The sequence below is a fragment of the Rhinolophus hipposideros genome (genome assembly GCF_964194185.1).
Source record: "Rhinolophus hipposideros genome assembly, chromosome: 1".
NCBI classification, from domain to species: domain Eukaryota; kingdom Metazoa; phylum Chordata; class Mammalia; order Chiroptera; family Rhinolophidae; genus Rhinolophus; species Rhinolophus hipposideros.
Genome location: NC_138047.1, coordinates 63,402,239 through 63,424,554, shown reverse-complemented (window position 1 = coordinate 63,424,554; position 22,316 = coordinate 63,402,239). Strand labels below are relative to the sequence as shown.

General features: G+C 36.1%; 1 protein-coding gene across 12 annotated transcripts in view; it reads left to right on the top strand.

The window, feature by feature from the left end:
- The first annotated feature begins 6,596 nt into the window (after nt 1-6,596).
- The window catches only part of MAPK10 (mitogen-activated protein kinase 10), a 296,217-nt gene continuing 280,497 nt past the window's right edge, over nt 6,597-22,316 (top strand). For 8 of the 12 annotated variants that reach the window (XM_081040519.1, XM_081040513.1, XM_081040510.1 and 5 more), the window contains exons 1-2: nt 6,597-6,993; nt 12,047-12,161. The gene's annotated coding sequence lies outside the window, so the exon portion shown is untranslated. Of the gene's footprint in view, nt 6,994-8,841; nt 8,983-12,046; nt 12,162-22,316 lie in introns of those variants that run through there. The other 4 variants (XM_081040515.1, XM_081040521.1, XM_081040511.1 and 1 more) reach the window with 1 other exon arrangement.

Genomic DNA, 22,316 nt, shown 5'->3' with positions numbered 1-22,316 from the left:
GGTGATGGATGTGATAATTAACTCAGTGGGGAAATCCTTTCACAATGTCTATGCATATCAAACCATCACGTTGTACATCTTAAATATCTTACAATTTTATTTGTCAATCATGCTTCAATAAAACTGAGGAAGAAAAAAGAATAGCTCTTGGAATGAAGACATGAGTTGCTGCAGAGTGGTATGAAGTTGAATTTCTAGGCCAAACTCAGATATAATCCATGGTACCTCTATATTTTAGCCATGCTTCTGGGGCACTGCAGTAAAGCAAGGATAAGGAAAATTGGAATTGCTACAGATGTGCATGGATTGAAATGGGGATAAACCTGAGGATGTCTGGCAAGAATAGCTTTTCTTTATCTCACAAACCAGCTTCTTCTGGGATCTAAGAAAAGGCAATTTTCCATTAGTGTCGTCGTTCAAAAGACAAATACTCTAATGAGATTTTTTTAAGCTGTTGCTACCTGAGGAAGCTTAAACTTCTTTGATAGTATTTTAAAATAGAATTTGCCCTCCATTATTACTGTAGACTAAATCCAGAGTGTTAAAAAAAGTCTACCAGCATACTGAAAAGCTGTGTATACCTACAGCTGACCCTTGAACAACACCGGTTTCAACTGCGCAGGCCCACTTCTATGAAATTTTTTCAATAAATACTGTACATGTATTTTCTCTTCCTTATGATTTTCTTAATGTTTTCTTTTCTGTATCTTATTTCATTGTAACAATACAGTATATAAAACATATAACATACAAATTATGTATTAATATACTTTATGTTATCAATAAGGCTTCTGATCAACAGTAGGCTATTAGAAAAGTTTTTCGAGAGTCAGAAGTTATACACAGATTTTTGACTGCATGAGGGATTGGTGCCCCTAACCTCTGTGCCGTTCAAGGGTCAAATGTACTATTTTCATTGCAGCAGATATCCTGCATGTATAAGCAAAGTATGTTTAACCATGAAGGGACGTAATTTGGCTACATGGGTATAACCAGTGGGGGAGAAAAGTCAATCCTTTTACAAGTTTAATAAAAATTGGTTAAAAGTACATTTTCTGCCATTAAATTCTGACCACTAGGAAAAACTTTCAGCAGACCAATTTAATCTACTTTCTTTTGATGTGAACACAGATGTTTCCTGAATGTAAAATGTACTCCTAAGCAAGATGGAAATTAAAAACGAGTGCAAAATGACATTATACATTTGTCTAAATCTATAGAACTGTACCATAGAAAGAGCAAACCAATATAAACTATGGATTTTAGTTAATGACAATGTATTAATATTGGTTCATCAATTGTTAACAAATTTACCACTCTGATGCATGATGTTATTTAATAATAGGGAAACTGTGCGTGGGAGGGGAGCAGGGTATGTGGGAATTCTCTGTACTTCTCTGCTCCATTTTCTGTGAACTTAGAAGTGCTCTAAAAAGCAAAGTCTGTTAATTAAAAAGAAAAGTGAGTGCAGAGTTAGATGCTTTTTTTTCTATGATGTTGAAAGATCACAAAATTTGCTCTTATTAGTAACCGTTAGTATTTTATCTTATTTTATTTCTTATTGAAGTATTTGATGTAAGACATTATGTTAGTTTCAAGTGTGCAACACAATTATTCGATACCTGTATGTATTGCAAAATGATCACCACAATAAGTTTAGCTAACATTCATCACCATGTTACAGAACTTTTTTTCTTGTAATGAGAACTTTTAAGATCGACTCCCTTAGTAACTCTCAAATATGCAATTCAGTATTATTAACTATAGCCACCGTGCTCTACACTATATACCCATGACTTATTTATTTTACAGTTGGAAGTTTGGGCCTGTTTACTCCCTTCATCCATTTCACCTATTCCCCTGCCCCAGGCATTCACCAGTGTATTCTCTATGAAATAGTTTTATTTTGTTCATAGTTTCCACATATAAGTGAGATCATATGGTATTTGTATTTTCCAGGCTGATTTATTTTACTTAGCATAATGTACTCTAAGTTCATCCATGTTTTGCAAATGGCAAGATTTCTTTCTTCTTTATGAATAAATAATATTCCATTGTACATATGTAGCACATTTTCTTTACCCATTCATTTGTCAATGGACACTTAGGGTGTTTCCAATCTTGGCTATTATAAATAATGCTGCAATGAACACGGGGGTGCATATATCTTTTCAAGTTAGTGTTTTTGTTCAGGTAAATACCTAGAAGTTGAATTCCTGGATCATATGAGGAACCATTAATATTTTAAGTTTCCTCCAAGGAACATCATTATAGCCATGGTAAGCCATTGGCCCTGTTTCCTCTCAAACAGAATGATAAAAGATATTAATTAAAAACTGCATTGAGAAATTATTTTGAAATATAAATGTTACTAATTTTAATAGGTTATTTAAATAGGTTCTTTATTTTCAGCCTCAAATTTCCTCAGTGTTTTAATTTAGTAATGTGCAATACAACTTTCCAAAATGGAGACAGTTATATGCAGCATCTCTGAAACTTAAACTATGGGATAGTTTTGCAAAGGACAGTTTTTCCACAAATGGAAGCATCATGAAAAATACATGACTCACTTTCTGAGAGAAAATATATTTTTGAAATGATAGTGAATTTGAGCCATCACTGACCCTTTGCATTCCCCTCCTATTCATTTACTCACCAAGTTCTACTTATTTATTGTTCATAATTCTGGTTGTGTTAATGAAACCATTTGCATCCTCTGCCATCATCTTGCATAATTCAACATATGACCTAATTGTTAAAAGTGTAGCTAGATGGCACTCCTCTTTAGCAACATCACTGTTACAATGGACTCTGACTTCTTTCTTTTGTAACTTCTTTTCCAGCTGGGAACTTTAATTGTCATGAGTGTACAAGTCCATTCTAGACTATTGCACAGAATAGTTTTGTCTGTTCTAGAACTCTATATAAATGGGCTTATACAGTGAATACTCTCTTTTGTCTCATTTTTTGTTTTTAATGTTGTTGAGACTCATCTATATTGTTGCATGCTTCAGTAGTTCATTTTGAAAATGAACTATCCCAAAGTTTTCATTGATAAGGGAAGGGAGATCTCCTTACTTGGAGAACAAGAAATGTTCCTGAACATCTTCAGTTCTACCACAGAGCACAAACGTGCCATTGAATAAATAAATCTGTGTACAAGGGTGCTAAATACAGCACTTTGCTTTTGAAAATAAGAACTTACATTCATTTATTCATTTAAAACTCTTCTTTCAAGTGCTTATGATGATAGTACTGCTAGAATTCAGGTCAGACTTCTAGATTAAATACAGTTTCCTTTGAAAACACTTTGAAAAGAACTTGAAACTGTTCAGGTTCAAATATGTAATACTGTAACAGAGGTTAACTGCTTTAATATTGGAAATCTCAAAACTTAACACCCCATAATAATATTTGCGATTAAAAAGTTTTTATAGCCAGGAAAAAGAGTTCTATAACCACAGATAATTATAATTAACCATAAGTGTTTATCGATCACCTCCCATGTGTAAGCAGATATGCTAGGTTGCTGGAAAAGGGAACTTTCAGGGAAGACAATGAAAAATAAAGAGGATTACATCACAGTCAAGTATCAGGTGAGATATATTTAGAAAATCGGAGTAACACAAAATACATTATGGTAAATACCAAATGAAACAAAGGAGATACTTTTGTGGGAGTTTATGTGGTGGGTGCAACTACACGTAAGCACAGTGCCTGGTAAATACAATGATGTCAATCGGTAGCTGCTCTTTTTCTTTCTCTCTTTTGATTAAGAAAATTTATTTGTTTTAGAAGAGAGGCTCTGAAACATACTGTGTAGGATTGAGAAATTGCAATAGAGACATATGTTCAAATTAACTTTTTGGCTTTAAATAAATAGTTTTGGTTTTATCCATTGAGGAATGGGATCAATTTTGATGTTGAGTTTTTTTCAATGAACTTGTATCAAATGATCTAATTTGAGGAAATTATTTTTCCATGTTGTACAGAATAGACGTAAAAGCCCACTTTAATCATCTAAGTATTATTGAAATAAGTAGTTTGAGAATGAAAGCCCTGAATTGTAAAATCCACTTCAAAATCTATAAACAGTGTTGGCATCTAGAACTTTTTGTAACTTGTGACATCAAGAATTAATACCTAATGGAAGACAATGATTGATTTTAACCTAGTCATATTTGCCATTCTTTTTTATTGCTAAATATTTTTTATTATGTGGTTATACCATAATTTGCTTATTCATTCTCCTGTTGATATACTTTTAGTTGTTTCCAGTTTTTATCAATTATAAATAAAGTTGGCATAAACATTTATGTACAACTTTTTTTTTTGTGGACATATGTTTCTATTGTCTTGGGTGGCTATGAATAGGATTGTTGAGTCATCTTGTGGGTGTATGTTTACAATTAGGAAAACTGCCAAACCATTCCCAAAGTAATGTAAACATTTTATACTCCCGCCAGTAATGTAGGAGAGTTCTGTTTTTTTCCTTATTCTAGCCAATATTTAGTGTTGTTAGTCTTTTTAATTTTAGCCATTTTTGTGGGTGTGAAATGACATTTATTGCATTATTAAAATGACATTTTAATTTGCATTTCTCAGATAACTAATGATGTTGAATACTTTTATTATATACTTATTGACCATTTATAAATCTTCCTGTGTCAAGTGCCTGCTCAAGACTTTTGCCCATTAACCAAGATTATTTGTTTTTATCACTGAGTTGTAGGATATTTTTATATAATCCAGAATTTGTGTATATCAAGAGTGTTTTCAGATATGTTTATCAAGAGTATTTTCTTCTAGTCTGTGGCTTGTTTATACATTTTCTTAATGATAAGTGGAAGCTTGTAGTTTTGATTACATCTGTTTTTTTTTCTATTATGATGAGTGCTTTCTGTGTTCTAAGAAATCTTTGCCTATTATTAGATCAGAAAGCCATTTTTCCTCCTGAAAGGTACATTTTATTCTAACAGTTTTATAGATTTTAGCTTCTGCTTTTTAGTGTATAATTTATCTTGAATTAATTTTTATGTTTGCAGTCTGAGGTAAGAGTTGAAATTCATGTTTTCCTCATTGACATCCAGTTATTGGGAATTGACATTTAGAACTTAGAATGCAATAACTTAAAAGCCTGAATGCCAATTGCATTGTACTATAAAGTTGTTTGGCTCACCAGTACATATATTTGCTTGAAACATGGTCATCTTGTAGGTAGGCCAATTGCCAAGACTAAAAGTTAATAATCAACTTATTCTTGTTGATTATTAGAGTAAAGCACCATCCAAAAACTTGTCCAATGACAAGAAAAGAGAAAAGACAGAAAAGTCATATAAGACTTCCTTTTTCTAGATTCTCTCCTGAATAAAATCATAGCGGCAACAACCACCACCACCATAAAACCTGATGTGGCCTCATACAGTTTTATGATGCATTTCAGTGTCTATGATCATGGCTTCGTTTATATCTGTTGCATGTTATGTCTTTTCTGTGAATACATGGAAGAAACTCCTTGTTCATGCAAACATACTAGCTCCAAAGCATAATGTAAAATGGTATAAAACTCAGCACCACTTGGTTGCAATAGACAGAAACCGACTTCAAAGTTTTTTAAGCAAAGAAGAAATTTAGTTAGATTAGGTAACTTGCGGAGTTCAAGGGCTGAGGCTGGTTAGGCCAAATATGTATTGAACATTTTCCTTATGAAAAAAGTATTTTTAAAAGGTTAAAAATCGTTGGTAAAAGTTTTTAGTAGCGGAAGTAGTCAACTGCTCTTATTCTAAAGAAATCTATCATTTGTAGATGTTAAAACTGTATGGAGACTTTAAAATATACTCAAACAGTCAAAGGCAGTGCAAGTTACTTAAATGAAATGGATATATTTGTCCCAAATAGTAATGCAATTTGCATCAGTTTTCCAGAATTATCTGCAATTAAAAAAAAAAAAAAAACCAGACACCTGATTTGTTAACTCAGATATCTGTATTTTCCTTCCACATTCAAATTGCAGTGTAAGAATCAGTTTGTCTAGTGTGATTTAGTGGGTATTTATTTAGGATTTTTATTAGAAAGAAGAGAAACAGAGAAGAAGAATAGCTTTGTGCAAATGACCTCTGGGGTGCAGGCAGGACTCAAATGCTCACACCCCCTCAGAAGTTATTAGCATCCTTATTTGCGCTGACATTTATAGATACGATATGTCTCTCTTTGTGCTGTTTGCAAAAAGCTGAGCTAGTTGAAAAGCAGAGATTGACTGTATTTCCAAGGGTGTTTCGGTCTGCGGGTATTTGTTCCTCAGCACGGCTGTGTACAGAGCCAGGGCTGCATGGAGCCGATTGTTTCTCTGGGTCGTGCAAACTGGCTGCCTGATGTCGTTGCTCATTGTGGCTGCCAACTAATCCTGTTCCTTTATATTTTGCCTGGTCCTCATCTAACCGGAAAACACAGTAGCTGAAGCCACACATAGACTTTTTCCTCTTTCCTTTTCCCTCTCGTACCCCTCCCCAGACCTCTCTGGGCTTTGACGTCATGTGTGCTCCTTTCAGTTGCCATAGCAACCCCATTCCCCAAGCCCTCTGTCCGTCTCCTCTGGTAGGTTCCACAATGGTACAGGCAGCGTCACGCTGCACAATGGTTTCCAGGCAGTGAAAGAGGGTGATTCAGCAAGCCACTCTTCTTCTTTAAAACCTGCTCTTCTCTTTTCATTTTTATGGGGGTGGGTGGTGCTTGTTATATGCTTACCTTTTTCTTTTCTGTTTTCATTTTTACTGTTTTCCTGTTTTCTCCTCACCCCTCAATTCCTAGGGGCTTGAGTGACTCTAAGATTGGGTTTTCTTGGAAATCACCTGTCCACCAATTTTAAACAATTTGCCCACCTCCAAAGCATCTGTTCCTTATCACAGTTTGGAATGTGGTTAATGGAAAACAAGTAGGGAGGATTTCGGGGGCAAACACTGCTGGATCAGGACCATAGTGTTCAAGCACGGAATGGTAGGTGGCTCTTTGCTCATTCTGGGTTCTAACCTGTTTTTTGGAGGGTGTGGTGATGTCTATTAATTGCTCCTGGTGGGGTGGGAGAATGAGGATGGGAGAGGGTGGAAAAATGGGGTGGAAAGGAGGTTAATGAAGTGAACTACCTCGGAGGCAAGAAACCACCAGCCTTTCCTGTGTGCGAGTATCTCTCCCCAGACTTGGGTGTGTTGGAACCTTTCTGTTTGCAGTGAGGGTTGGCAGAGGGTGGGAGGGCTTTCTTATTGTAACCAAGGGGTTTCAGACCAATGCACAGCTACAGAAGGGAAGAGACAGAGTCAGAGAGAGAGAGACAGAGAGAGAGACAGAGAGAGACAGAAGGGAACAGCTGTGCTTGTTAGAAGTGCTGACCTCAGTCCCACATCTAAGAAATGCTATGGCTTCCAAAAAACATTAAAAAAAATTGTGTCTTTAAGTATGCATTTATATTTACTTCCTGACAGGTGTAACTTAAATAAATATTTTGGGACGTATTTACATATTTTAGTAGGGAATGGTATATATATTTTTTAGTTGCAAAACTAATGGCATTAATCTTGCAGAGACACTCTAGGCTAAATTTGGGCCAGGAAGAGGAACACAGAGCAGGGGTCAGGTTAGAGGTAAGAGGACACATTGGCACTGCAGTTATATAGGGAAGGGGTCCCTTTAAGAAAGTGATCTAGTCACAGCAGGCAGCATTTTTTTTTTTCTTTTTTAATGGCATGGTTCCCAGGTATTCTGTGCTGGGATACTGTGTCCCCTAGAAATGTCAGAGCTCTTTTTTGGTGGGGAGGGGGAAGGTGTATCATCAGAAATGAGCATGGCAATATATTTATCAGAATTTATGTATTTGTGTCTGCTGCAAAATAAATGTGATTTATTGGAAAGTCTTCAAGTGAATCAAGGTTAGAATATTTCAAGAAAATTGTATATACACATATATATTTCTCCCCCCCCATATTTAAATCTAGAAACGAAATCTCTGCTTTTACCCCCTTAAAGATATAACTTTCCAGGGTACCGCAGAAAAAGGCTTATCTTAAGGCAGTCGGCCCTGAAGCAATCACAGGGTTGTTTACATGGGTAGTCTTTGCTGCAGAGCCTGACAGTGTCTGTACAGCAGCCCTGCCTGCTGCTGGTGTGTTGACGATAACTTTTATGAACGAACCAGAAAGAGGCAGGCTAAGTCATGTGGGACAGACCACAGTTCAGATGGAAGGAAAATGGATATACGTGCACCAGGCATCGCCAGCCCAAGGTCCAATTTCTCCCTCTGTCCTTTCACTGCTAGTTGTCGGACGCTGGAAGATCACAGAATGCTGATCAATGTATTAAAAATGGTTGCAGGAATGACCCTTTCTCTTTGAGAGGCTTCTGTAAATTTTCTGCCTTAAGTGAGCACATACGTTGTAAACATAGATAGAGATGTTCATGAAGGAGCTCATAAGCTTCTGACTGCACTTTGGAACCGTTGGATTTTAGGGGTCAGACAGTTTGGCTGTAGTATTTTCACTGCCTCTGGTATGTATTCCCTTCTCTACCTTGATCTTACTCTGATCATTGGCAGAAAGTCCTGGGTTAGCTGTTTCACCACATAGAGCAAATTGGATTTCCTCTCCCTCACAACGGAACTAGAAAGGCAGATGACAAAGGTGGTATGACCTTAGATATTACAGTCTTCATGCGTCCTCATCTGCACATCACTCCCTCCTGTTGTTGCAAAGTATCTTTAATGTGACGGGCTCCTGGAATTACAAAATCTTCACAGTTTTGGTTAAAAAGGTTCCTTATGACGAGGCAGTCAGAAATCGTATGTAGTGTGGAAAAATCAGCGGCCTCCGGCTTTCTGCTTGCTTGCCCCAGAGCAGCATCTGGCTGGTGTTGGGAGGAGTGTGTTTGCCGCGCTGGAAGGGGATGTTTATGAACAGAGCCCGGAGGGGTTGCGTGTGTTTCTGCTGTCATTGTCTGGTATGTCTGTAGTTATTAGTATTTAATAGTTTCTTAGTACATGGTCAATATTTTTCAAGGTTAGAATGAACTTAGAATTGATTGTGGATGCTATAAAATATATGTGTGTTTTAAAAGTAGAGGAAAATTCATAGAGTTTCCCTTGTAAATATATCCTATAGGAATATCATAAGCAAAAGGAATCTGCCTACCCTAAGTAATGGGGAAAAGCCGCCTATGTTTACGGTAAAGCCTCTTGTATTTAAACGTTTTTTCTTTTTTATTTTTTTAAGTTTTATTGTGGTTTTATGTAAGTGAATCTATTACTTTGGATGTAATCTTAGTGAAAAAGTCTTAATACTGATGACAAAAGATAAAGACCAATTGGGGGTTATCTTGTTTGTTAAACATGAGGGCAGATGCTCACCTTTTCTGCGCTAGTTCTGGCTTCAGGTCACATTTGTAGCGAAAAGACTGCATGGAATTGGTGTGTTCAAATCAAATGATTGCTTAGTTGCTTATGAGCATAGTGGACTCAAAGCAAGACAGACTTCCTTCAGTTAGAATAAAGAAGTAAACAAATTGATATTTTAAATTCTTTTTCCATGCCTCCTACTATTTTCTCTTGCAGTCTCTTTTAAGCTTATGGTTGGACGTTGCAACATTTATGCAAAAAGAGGCACAAAGTGTCCAGTAATAACGCAAAAGGAGTAGAGGGCTGTATTTGCTGCAGTCTGAATGCTTCTTTCCTACCACACATGAATCTTTTACACCTTCTTCTGAGGACCAACAACTTGTGGAAAAAGTTGGGCCTATAGACTACTGAGGGAGACGCTTATTGGTAAAGAAGAATAGAATCCATTTGTTTCTTTAGCATATTAGATATATTTATTGCATTACATAAATCTGAAATGAGACATTGCTGCTGATTCAGATAAGAGATCATGCTGTGTATTGATTGTTTGAAAGAGAAAATATAATTTAGAATTGGAGCCTGGGTTTTCAGAAATTTACCTGTCTATGCATATTTTTGTGGCAAGGTTGTAAGTTTTTGGCTAAAGATTTAGCTTGACTACATGTTATTCTTATGAGGAAATCAAGGCAAAGAGGGGGAATGTGCAAAATTGGTATGCTATATTGTTTAGGTACTATTTCTTCTCCCACCTTTATTTAATGGAGGGGAGCTTTACTATTGTGAATCTTGGTAGAAACGGAGACCTCAGGTGATACTGAATATCCTTAAATAGAAAGAGACATTTCTGGTTTGAGAAAGTGGACAACAAATTCATACTTATTTTTGGTAAAGGATTTTATAGTTGAATTGACATTTTGGATTCCTAACAAACCCCTATGGCCTTTCTTACTGTTTTCATCCCCAGTGACTGTGAAATGTAAAACCTTATAGAGGTTACAGGCTTATAGGCTTGTAGAACAAATGCTCCTAGGAATGGTAATTAGAGTTTTGAATGGAAAAAGAAATGCGTGAAATTTCCTTAGAAGCCTTCCTAACCCACAGTTGCTCTAAAACCCTTGTGGTGTGCAGGTGTAAAATGAAGTTCCCCACAGGGCAATCAGCCATTTGCAGAGTGGCCTGAGCATACCAGGATTTTTGCTACTCTGTGTGTGTGTGTGTGTGTGTGTTAGAAAGGAGGAACAAAACAAAGCAAAACAAAACAACACCACAACCCAGCAGTGACTTAAAAATATTAGAAATTCATCGTAGTGACTTGTCTTCATAAAATTAAAACTGCCTCCTGGTTTTTGGATGCTAACCTTCCTAGGTTTTCCCTGTGTTTCCTGAAAATGAGTTTCTTCAAGTAATTGTCCCGTTCTCAAATACTGGAAATAGTATCTGAAAACATTGATAGTGAAGAAAAGCTCTGAAGTTCATTAATTCGGCACTGTTTATTCAGTGTCTGAATTTCCTCCGTCATAGCACTTAACACATAATATGGTAATTGCTTACTCCTGTGTTTCCTGTATTCTCTATTAAATTATAATCTTTGTCAGGGACAGAGTGTGTCTGTTTGGCACATAGTAGGTACACAATAAATATTCCTTGAATGAATGCCTCTCACGTACAGAGTTCTCTGCTTATTGCTGTTGCTATTGTTGGCAGAGTTTGGGAAGCTGTAACACAAAGTTTCTGTCATCTGGGAGCTTATAGTTATTTAGGGAGATAGGGTTAAATAACAGAGATGGTATATATGATCAAAGGCACATATTAATGATTTGACAATAAGTGTATTAGGAATTCAGAAGAGAAAGAAATTCACCTCCTCTGACATGGTGGTGGGTGACACTGGGGCCACATAGGGATGGTACTGGGGCACAAGCATGTGGTGGGGGAGGGATTCCTAGCAGCAGTTGTAAGCATCTGGCCAGGAAAGGGACTCTCATTGGGGCAGACAGCAAGTTTGTTTTAGATATAATGACCATACTTTCCAAACTAGAAATCAAAACTCATGGTTTGATAATGGGTAGAACATTTGAAACTGGCACAGTCCTGGAGAATATGGTCCAATATAATGTTGAAAAGGAACAGTTACAGATTGACATTACAAACCTCCTTTGGTAACTAGATCAGATTATGGAAAAACTTACATTCAGGTCTCTTTCTTGCTTCAGACCAACTTTGGTTTTATGTCATTTCATATACTTAAGTGGTTTTCAAAATTTCCCCCTCCTTTCATCTGGAACTATGCCACCCCCTGTTCCAGTGAAATCTTATATGGAAAACAGAATGTGCAAACATATAACAGTGGAGCTGTCCCAGTTGAAGCTGAGTAACGTGCTTTGTAAAATCACAAAATCATAAAACCAAATTCATATCACCCAATGTAGCAGTTACTAATGGGACTCATGGTCAGATTTTAAAATACCCGACTATGCTGGTGTTGGTAAAACCAGAGCTCTGGTGCTTGTGATGACTTTACAGAGTGAACTACCTCAGGATGTTTTATTCTATCCCCCAGCATCACCCATCACCAATTGTATTTGTTAAAGTCATTTGGTTCTCTCAAGCAGGTGAAATTCTTATTTAATGTTAAAATCAAACTTGTCTGTATTTTTGCTTTGATTTTAGGCTAGCGTGAGACACACCAATGGCAGGATCATCTCAGATCTTCATTATGGCAACTCATGCAAGAAGCTGTTGAATTAGACCCATTTCCTGTAGATGAGAAACCATACAAGCAGTGGTGAGTTGCAAATTTGACAATGTTTCTTAGCAGGAAATATGTGATTTCTATAACAAATTTATTTGTTATATTGCATATGATTGCATATGTATTGCATATGATTTCGTGTGTGGATCTGAAGAAATACTGCTCAAAGTAATGACAACTAAAGAGTGGAAATCAATAGGACAGGATAGTTAAATGGTGGTGTGCAGTACTTTTAATGCCACATACAGTTGCGTGGGCACTTTGTATAGAACCATGATGCTAACACCCTGGATGGTACCAGCCTATGAATGATGGCTGCAGGGAACAATTATTGTGGCTGAGTGACAAGTTGGGAACAGTATTTTCAGTGTTTTTTATTTTTTGCAACATCATTCTATACTTACCAATTCATCCCCTCTAGTAGAATTGGTTCTGAGCTAAATTATAATATTCAATTCCTTTTATATATATATATGTACATATATGTGCATATATACACACACACATACTCACACATATATATATAGCTACACAGACACACCTGTACATTCCTATATAAATACGAGTATATGGGAATATGTAGGAATATATGTATTAACATAACGTTTAGATCTTTAGAAATAAAGGGAGAGGAAGCATATTACAGTTTTATAAAACTCAATTTATGGACATGTTAGCCTAGAAATCCTTTTGCTTGATAAAAACTATTAAAAATGCTTTTAATCCAGTTGCTCTTAAGAGTTAGAATAATGAAAAAAAATTATCTTATGAAAATATCAACACACACAGGCAAAAGATCTTTTTGAATCAAATGGTTGATGCTTCAGTCACCAAAGTCAATAATCAATCGTCTCCAGCAGAGATGAACCCGTTATCTGTCAAATAACACCTTTGAGAAATAGAGTGTGACAGTGGTGCTTGTAAGACGTCAAAAGAAGCTGTTTTGAGCTGGTGATCAATAGCCCTTTTGTATTTGCTTAGTGGCTTATATAAACGCTGGGTAGGTGGGCTGCCCTGTAAGTCGATGCATCACCCATCGCTGCAAAAAAGGCAGGGGAAATTACCTCTGTACTTACTTCACATCATGATTTTCATTACAGTCTGCTTACAGTTATATTGAGAAAGCTGATATCATAGTCGTTATTATTCTATGCTTAATCAACATGTAGTAAATGAATGTTTGTTACCAGGGGAATCATGTAATTGCGAATAATCAATGGTTTTTGATCTAAAATAAGGCCATTTTACATGGCTGAATTTAATATTTTGAGTTATGTATCACTGCCAGTGATGTAGGAAACATATCTTAAACTTTTATTAATTAAGCAAACATTTATTGGGGATCTATGGCCCAGATATCATCCTTAGCTCTTGGTGTAGACAAAAGAGAAATATGCCAATAAAAGGGAAAGATATATTCTAAAGTGTGTGGTACTTACGTGGTGCTTCTAAATGGGTAGACACGGGTGCTAAAGGAAGTGCACCAGAGTCAGATAGAGGTAGGCTAGGGATTTGTCAAGGAAGGCTTACCCTAGGGACTGATATTTTATCTAAATATTAAGGACAATTAGAGGTTAGCCAGAGGAAGGGGAGCAGGGGAAACATTTTTCAAGGTCCCACAAAATTGAGATAGCATGATTACTTGGGGGCACTATGTGCCATTTACCATTCTGGGGCATAAACGGGGGTGGTAGAGATGAAGCTGAAGAGGGGTATAGGACATACATAATAAAGGCACTCCCAGACAAAGGTAAGGAATTTGGATTTTCTTCAAACATGAAGAACTTTTGAAAGATTTTTAACCAGGAGATTGACATGATCACTTTTATTTTTTAATTGTGAAAATATACACATAGATGAGGGTATAAAAATACAGCTTAAGGAATAATTATAAAGCAAACCTCATATAACTACCCTTTGTATTAAGAAATAGATTCCCAGTAAGTCCTTATGTGTTCCTTTTAGATCACATGCTTTTCCTTCCCCACTAGACGTAACCGCTACCTACTACCCTGCTTCTTGCCACACTTTTCTTTGTAGGTTTTTCATCTTGTAACATAGCATACCTATTCTAGATCACCTGATTTTGCTAAACGTTGTGTGAGTCTTCCAGGTTGATTTCATTTAGTTTATTCATGAAAATTGTTATATAGCATTCTACTCCATGAATATACCAATTTGCTTATTCATTCTACTATTGATAGATGTTTGGATTGTTTCAATATTACTTATACTAAAATATAACACAAACTAGATGGACCATGTAACTGAGTGTTAAATAGTGAGAAGCAATCTTTTCGGATGCATCCAAACAACTTTAATATAAATTTCTGCACACGTAGGTAGATAGGTAGAACCTGAGTTACATATATTTATTTAAGAAATAAATTTATAATAAATAATGTTATTTAGTATATACAGTACTCTTTATGCATATATATATATCTTGTTTCCCCGAAAATAAAACCTAGCTGGACAGTCAGTTCTAATGCATCTTTTGGAGCAAAAATTAATATAAGACCCAGTTTTATTTTACTATAATATAAGACTGGGTCTTGGATAATATAATAATATAATATAATATAATGTAATATAATATAGTATAATAATATAATATAACTACCTGGTCTTATTTTACTATAATATAAGACCAGGTCTCATATAGTATAGTATACTATACTATACTATACCATACTATACTATACCATACCATACTATACTATAAGACTGAGTGTTATATTAATTTTTGCTCCAAAAGATGCATTAGAACTGATTGTTTGGCTAGGTCTTATTTTCGGGGAAACATTCTTTATCTATATCTATATCTATATATCTATATCTATATCTATATCTATATCTATATCTATATCTATATCATCTATATCTATATCTATAATCTATAGATACACACATACACACACACACACCCCCATATAAAATTGCTCACAGATTCTAGTACACATGTTTACGAGCTTCTCTAGGATAAATATCAAGGAAGTGAACTACTGAATTTTGAGTATGTGCACAGTCAGTTTTTCTAACTATTTTCGCCAGTCAGTTATATCAGTAAGGTATGAGAGGCTCTATATCCTCATCAACACTTAATTTATAAGTTCTTAAATTTTGCTATCAGGTGGGTACATAATTGTACTCATGGAAGTATTAATTTGAATTTTGCTGATTACTAATGAAGAACATCTTTTCATCTTTTATTGGCCATTTGATTTTCCTTTTTGTGTGTGAAGTGTCTGCTAAAGTCTTTATGGGATTTGTCTTTCAAAATAATCACTAGCATTTATCGAGTTCTTACTGAGCAGTAGTCCCTGTGCTAAGCACTTTACAAACATTTGATGTTCACTTCATCTTTGTGATTTACAGATCAGGAAACTCAGGTTTGGAGAGGTTAAAGAACTTGCTGGCAACCACACAGCTAAGAAACAGTGGGCTTAGCATTGAAGCCCAGGGCTCTCTGACTCCAGAGTGCTTCCATTTCTTAGAGCCAGAGAGAACACTTAAGGTGCTGGTGCAGGAATCCAGTTAAAAAAGATAAGGGCATAAACCAAAGAATCACCAGTTGGACATAAGTATAAAGCAGCTGTACTCGGTAATGAATGTTGTGGGTGAAGAAGAGGGAGGATTTTAAAAGTCTCAAGTTTTACTACCTGTTGGCTAGGTAGATTTAATATTAATCATACACTGTGTATTTATATTTCAGGTATTGTGGTAAGTTTTAAGAATACATTTTATGCTTTCATGATTTAGTAAAAGATAAATTTAGTTCATAGGATCATAAAGTTTAGGGTTTAAAGAAACCACAATGTTTATTTGGATCAGCTCTTCACTGTTTAAAAGTGTAGAGCCTTGTACAAAAAGAGGATAAGTGCCTTGTTCAAGATCACATGTTACTAAGTGTCAGATTAAGAATAGACGCTAGGCCTGCAAAGAATGCGAAGAAATCACAGCTTGCTTAACTTGTAAATCAGTAAGTGAAAATATAGTCAACCTACTTTATCTCCTAAACATTTTTCAAGTCAGTTCCCTTTGAAATAAATCTATTGTTCCTCCCTAAGTTAGGCCCACATTATCATTAGCAGGTTTATTTGGTCTAGCATGTTAACTTCTTGCTCCTGATTCTACCAATGAAGCCACCAGATCTAATTTGCAGTTTTTACCATGTAACTGTCCTGGTTACTTTCTTGTGCTCCGTTGCCTATGTAAATAAATTCCCTTCTCCTTAAAGTATACCACACTCCCATCCACCCCCATTTAGGAACTGAATATCTCTCGAATTGCCTGGGACATCAATGTGCTTCAGTTTCCTCACACACACGCCGTGTTTCTTATCTCTGCGATTTACTGCACACTGTCCATTCTGCCTGTATTCACCCCATCCATCCTTTACTAACTGCCACTAGTCATCTTTTAAGACCTTTGCAATTCAGAGAATGGTCTGGGGACCAACAACACGGGTGTCATCTGGGAGCTTGATAGAAATGCAGCGTCTCAAGACCCACCCAGGTCTACTGACTCAAACTCTTTCAAACAAGATTCTCAAGTGATTTAAAGTTTGAGAGGTACTGCTTAGACTCACTTTAGATTTCATGAAGTTATCTTCCTTTAGAAACCTTTCCTGATTCCTTCCATTGTGCATTCCTTCCTGCCTGGTGTTCTCACAGAAGCCTATGTGTATCTACCTCACTGTATTACCACAATGTTACACTGTTTTTGTGTCTATCCCTCCGCCTTAGCTGGTATTTGAGCCAGATCTAATTATCTTTGACTTTTGCATGCCTAGCACAGTGCCTGACACTTGGTAGTACTGCACAAATGTTTGTTGAATAATTGATGAAAAAAGAATAGAGAACAAAAGACAGATATATAGAAAGACAGAATCAGAAGTAGGAAAAGAAAATCATGAGGAGAATAAAACATAGCCAAAGGGATTTCATAAAGAAATAACTAGACTATGAAGACGGCACCAAAAATTGTGCCTCTGGAAAATTGTATGAGTTGGAAAGCAGTCTAACAGAAGGTCTACAACCATATTTAAATAGATTGGGTGATAAATGTGAAAATTGTTTGCCAAATCCCCCAGAATCCAAAGATTACCCTAATTTCTCATATAACAGGGTGGTTTTTTTTGTTGTTGTTGTTGTTGAGTAAATTTTGCCAAAATTTGTTTTATTTTCCTAAACAATGTGTCCTACTGTCCTTTTAAGTAGTCAGAGACTGTTCGGAATATTGTGTGAAAGAGGATAGAGGATGCAGGTTTGTTTTGAAGTTGTAGAGGAGCCAGGAAAGAGACTGGTGAGTAGAGAGTAGCTACCCGACATAAAATAACTTTCTGATTATTAACTTGGATAACTTTCTGTATCCAAGTCTGTGCTTTTTGAAAAGTAGTAAACTTTTCAGCAGTGCAAATATTTAAGCATCTTCGTGGTTAACCAAATATTAAGGACTTTTAGAGATGGTACTGCTTTATGTGGGAGATTGAACTAAATGGCCTCTAAAGTCTAAGGTCCCTATGAATTATGAATCTGTTGTTGTTTAGAGAAGTTTAGGAAGAATGAATATCATAATAACGATTATAATAGTGGATAACATTTATCGAGTGATTACTTCATGCCACACACTGTTCAAAGCCCTTTGTGTGCACTAATTCATTTAACCTTCACAGAATTCCTACCAAGTATTTCTGTTTTACGCATGATAAAACTGAAGCATAGATGGTTTAGTTACCTGCCCTAGGTCATGCAACTAGCAGTGGTAGACCTGAGGGAGCCCAACTCGGGAGTACTTCCTTTTTTATCACTAGGTTTTGTCATTTTCAGTATTAAAGGTGAAAGTTGGACCTGAATGGAGCCTTAAAACATGGATATGGTTTGAATTCCAGGTAAGGGTAAGAATAGGGATTCTAAGAAACGATAACAACATAATCAGTGTAGAAAGAGACAGAAATGAACATAACAGGTTTTTAGAACCAAATACTGCACAAGTGTGATGAATAAGAATATTCAGAAACTTGTCACTCTAGGGTTGCTTTGTCTGGCTTCTCAGTGGCTGTAAGTTACCAAGATGGGAAACTAAATTCTTAGGACTATTTAACTGAAAACTAACATAAATAGCTTTTGTACTGTATAAAATTGTAAAGGCTTTTCACTTATTGGTGGAACTTCATGCTATGTCTCCTAGGAAGATGGATTTGGTTGGGACTGTCACTGTTTGAGAGAGCCCAAGTAATTGATGTCAGATTGTGAGAATAATAATGTTTTCCTTTAGAAGTTGATGTTTTCCTGGAGCTTATTTAAAGAGTGAGTCAGCATAAGTTTTAGCATACCTCAGATTCTTCATAAAGAATTCGATAACCAGTATCAATCAGAGGAACAATATTGAAATAAAAGTATGGGATCTTAATAAAAATTTGGTTAACCTAAGAAACTTTCTCAGATTAGGGCTTATTGGAAAGTTTAGTCTATAATTTAGCAGCATCCATTACATATGATAATCTATTATCTATAGTGTAGATACCAGAAATTATATATGCCACATGTTTTGAAGTTTTCTTTCTAGTTGAACTTTTGGAAGGTCTAGGTGGTTTGTGGTGCTTTAAATTCTGAAGGCCCACTTTCAAGCTCTTTTGAGTTTGAGAGTGGATAATATTTACGGTATTGTCTTTAGAAAATCATTTATAAATCTTAAGAATCAACATAATTCTGCTTTGGAATTTAGTTTATGAAAATTAAAGATATTGTACCCCCCTCATAAAAAATGATTGAATAAAATAAATTAGGCAAAAACGATGTGACGTAGTAGGTAGGAAAGTATTCATTTAAACTCTTTTTTATTTATGAGTATTAGCCAAATATATTATATCATGTGTCTGTTGACTACTTCTTGCCAACCAGGGTTCAGATCAGCAATGCGGAATGACACAGGCAATCAGATCTCTTATGTTGAACTTCTTTCCTCATCTTGGTTCCGAGTATAGATGTCTGACTGTGTTATCGTTTAAGGAGCCAAAATACCCTCTGGTTTCTCAACTCTTTGCTTCTGAACCTAATATAATGTGTGAAATTCCCACTTACTCATTTGGCTGAAGACTGTTCCTGTTAAAACAGAAATGTTATGAGGTAAATTGGTTGGCTAGTAAACCTGATAAACTAACTTGCATAAAAGGGTAAATTGGTGATAATGGATTTTGAATCATAGATAATATCTACACTTCTTAATGCATTAACATAGGAGATGAAAAGAATGGAATACCTAGGAAATATTTTTATATAGTGAGGGAATCAAGATAGGTCTGGAAGAAGAATGCTTTGTTAAGGGTTTATCAGATTATCTTAAAATTTTTGTTGTATAGTCTCTGGAAAAGGAATGCTTGATTCTTTGGAAAGGAATGCTTGAATCCTTGATGCTAGATTCTCATACCAGCTCCGTGGTGAACTAATATTCTCTCGGGCAAGTCTTAATCTAGCTGAGCTTCAGGTGTGTGTGAAGGACTTGTAATAATAGATGATGCTTAAATGTCTTTTTAACTGTGAAAATTATGTGAAATAAATGATACAGATGGAATGAAAGTGTGGGATGGTACCCAAAAGGCCAGGCCCAAGTAGAGTACTTTGGTAAGGGTCACCTTGGCCAGTGAAGGGATTTTCGAGAATGAAAAACAGCTTCATAATGGCTGAAGGAGAGGACTAGGTCAGAAGGAGACTTAGAAGGGTCAGGAAGACAGATGTTATCTTTAGTGTAATTCTACCTGTCTCATTCTAAATCGTATTTTAGTTATAGGAAGTCACTTCTAATTATTGAGACTTTATTATCCATAAGGAGATGGGTTACGCATAGGCAACCAAATTGACTGCATCTGTTTTCAAAATTTGTTCTTTCTTTATTTAAAAATGATCCTCTGCTATTGAAGGACCAGTGTGCACAAATGTTTGTTCGTCGATTCATTTATGAGAGGACTCTTTTAAATTAGCCTTTAAAAATCATGGTTTCTAAGGTGCTGGGATTTACCAACATACCAGGTGACACTACTGGCTTCTTCATTACTTTAGATATCATATCAATTTAACACATTTACATGAAGATTAACAGATATTTTCAATAGGCAGATTATTGTGATAGAAACTTTGAAGAATGAATAAGACACAATTTTTCCTTTTCTCTGTCCCTCCCTTCTTTTCTCCAATATTTCCTGGCTGCCCCTTCTGTGCTAGGTGCTGCAGCAACAAAGATGAATACTATTTAGTCTCTGCTCTTAAGCAGCTCACTATCAAACCTGGGGCGTTTGGGTTGGGAGGAAAGGGGGTAATACTTGTAGATAAGTGAATAGAGGTCCAACTCAGAGAACATGGCTGTTACAAATGACTGTGCTGGTACCGAGGCATTCTCAGTTGGGGTTCTGCAGAAAGATTGAGTCCCAGTACTCTAAGAAGCAAGTCTCAGATTCTGTGGTCTTATGATCCCTTCACATTCTTGAAAATTATTGAGAAACCCAAAGAGCTTTTGTTTATGTGGGTTCTATCCATTGGTATTTACCATATTAGAAATTAAGATATAAATTTAAAATATTTATGTAATTCATTTAAGAATTAACAACAGAAAAACCATTACATGTTCACATAAAATAGTATATATTTTAAAGAAAACTACTTTTAACAGAATAATTTAGTGACAAAGTGGCGTTTTTTTTCAAATCTGTTTAATGACTGGTTTAATAGTAGATAGCAGAATTCTCTTATCTACTTATGCCTTCGATCTGTTATTATGTCATACATCCTGCAGCCTCTGGAAGACACGACTGTACATTTGAGAGAAAATGAGAATAAAAACAGCAAACCATGCATTTATATTATTTGGAGTTAGTTTTGGCATCATCAACACCCCTGAAAGGGCCTTGCATGCCCTCAGGGGATCTGTGTACTACACTTTGAGAACCACCTCTAAAAAGCAGCCATTGTATGTAATGAATCAACATCTCTTTTATCCATCTAGAATGGCACTGATTATATACCATCCTTGGGAAGACTGGGAAAACAGTGTGTTTGGTCATTCAGAGGAGGAACTCTAGATGACAAAGACTGTAAGATGGTAACCTCCGTGAAGGCAGAGATGTGGTTTACTTTTTTATCCATTAGATACCTCAAGGCCTAACACATAGTTGACTCTCTGTGAGTCTCAATGACAGAACATTCTAAGAAGACAGATGTACTTCCACAAGTCACCATAGTCCTAGGCAGAATATAATAAGTCCTATAAATAAAGGTTAAACGTGTGTTGTAGAGTTTGAGGGTGCAGCCATTTTCAACTGAAGTATTAGAAGGAATTCATGGAGGAGATAGCTTTGGAGTGGAATTGTGGAGATAATTTTGATTGTCAGTGTTAGACTTGGAAAGGTTTATTCTAGAATAGGGACTAGAATGAGCAAGGAGCAGGGCGGGTTTGGGGTTTAGAACTTTAGGCTTGTGTGACCGAAGCATAAAGGAGAGAGATGGCAGTCAGAAATATGGCTAGGAACATAGATTAGGGACAGACTGAGGGAGGTCATGAATGTTTTTTTAGCAGGTTTAAGAAAATGATTCTGGCAGCAAGTGGTGTGGAGAAGACAGAATGGAGACAAGGTGAGCAGTTAGAGGGAGGGAGGAGATGAAACTCTAGTTTGAAGAAGAGGCAGTGAGAATCAGTGGAGAGGGATGAGGGATGCAGTAGATAGGGAAGGCCTCCAGTTTTCAAGTAATCGGGAGTAAGAAGTTGTAAAAGAGGTAGGGTTTGAGTCAATTAGGAAGGGAAATACCAGGTTCTTTATGATTTCAAAAAAATGGTAGGTCCAACCATGGTATTACCAAGCAGTTTTACACAGGTTCTCAGGTTTCGTTTTTTTCTTCATATGTAAAATATAGAAATGGATTGCTTGCCTGTTTGTGTCACAAGAGTCTGTGTAAGGATTAATGAGCTCTTTGACAGAAAGGCGCTCTATTAATCTAAGCCATCAATAATACAAATGAGAATGTTTGCCAGGTGCTTTTGCTCCTTCGTTGAAGGCTGCTATGGAAATATGAAATGCTGCCTGAAACTACTATTGTCACTGTTAGTAATAGTAAAGTCATTATCACAAAATACCTACACAGCAAACTTGTTCTCTGTCAGTTCCAAAGTGGGACGATGCAGCCAGGCATGGAAGTC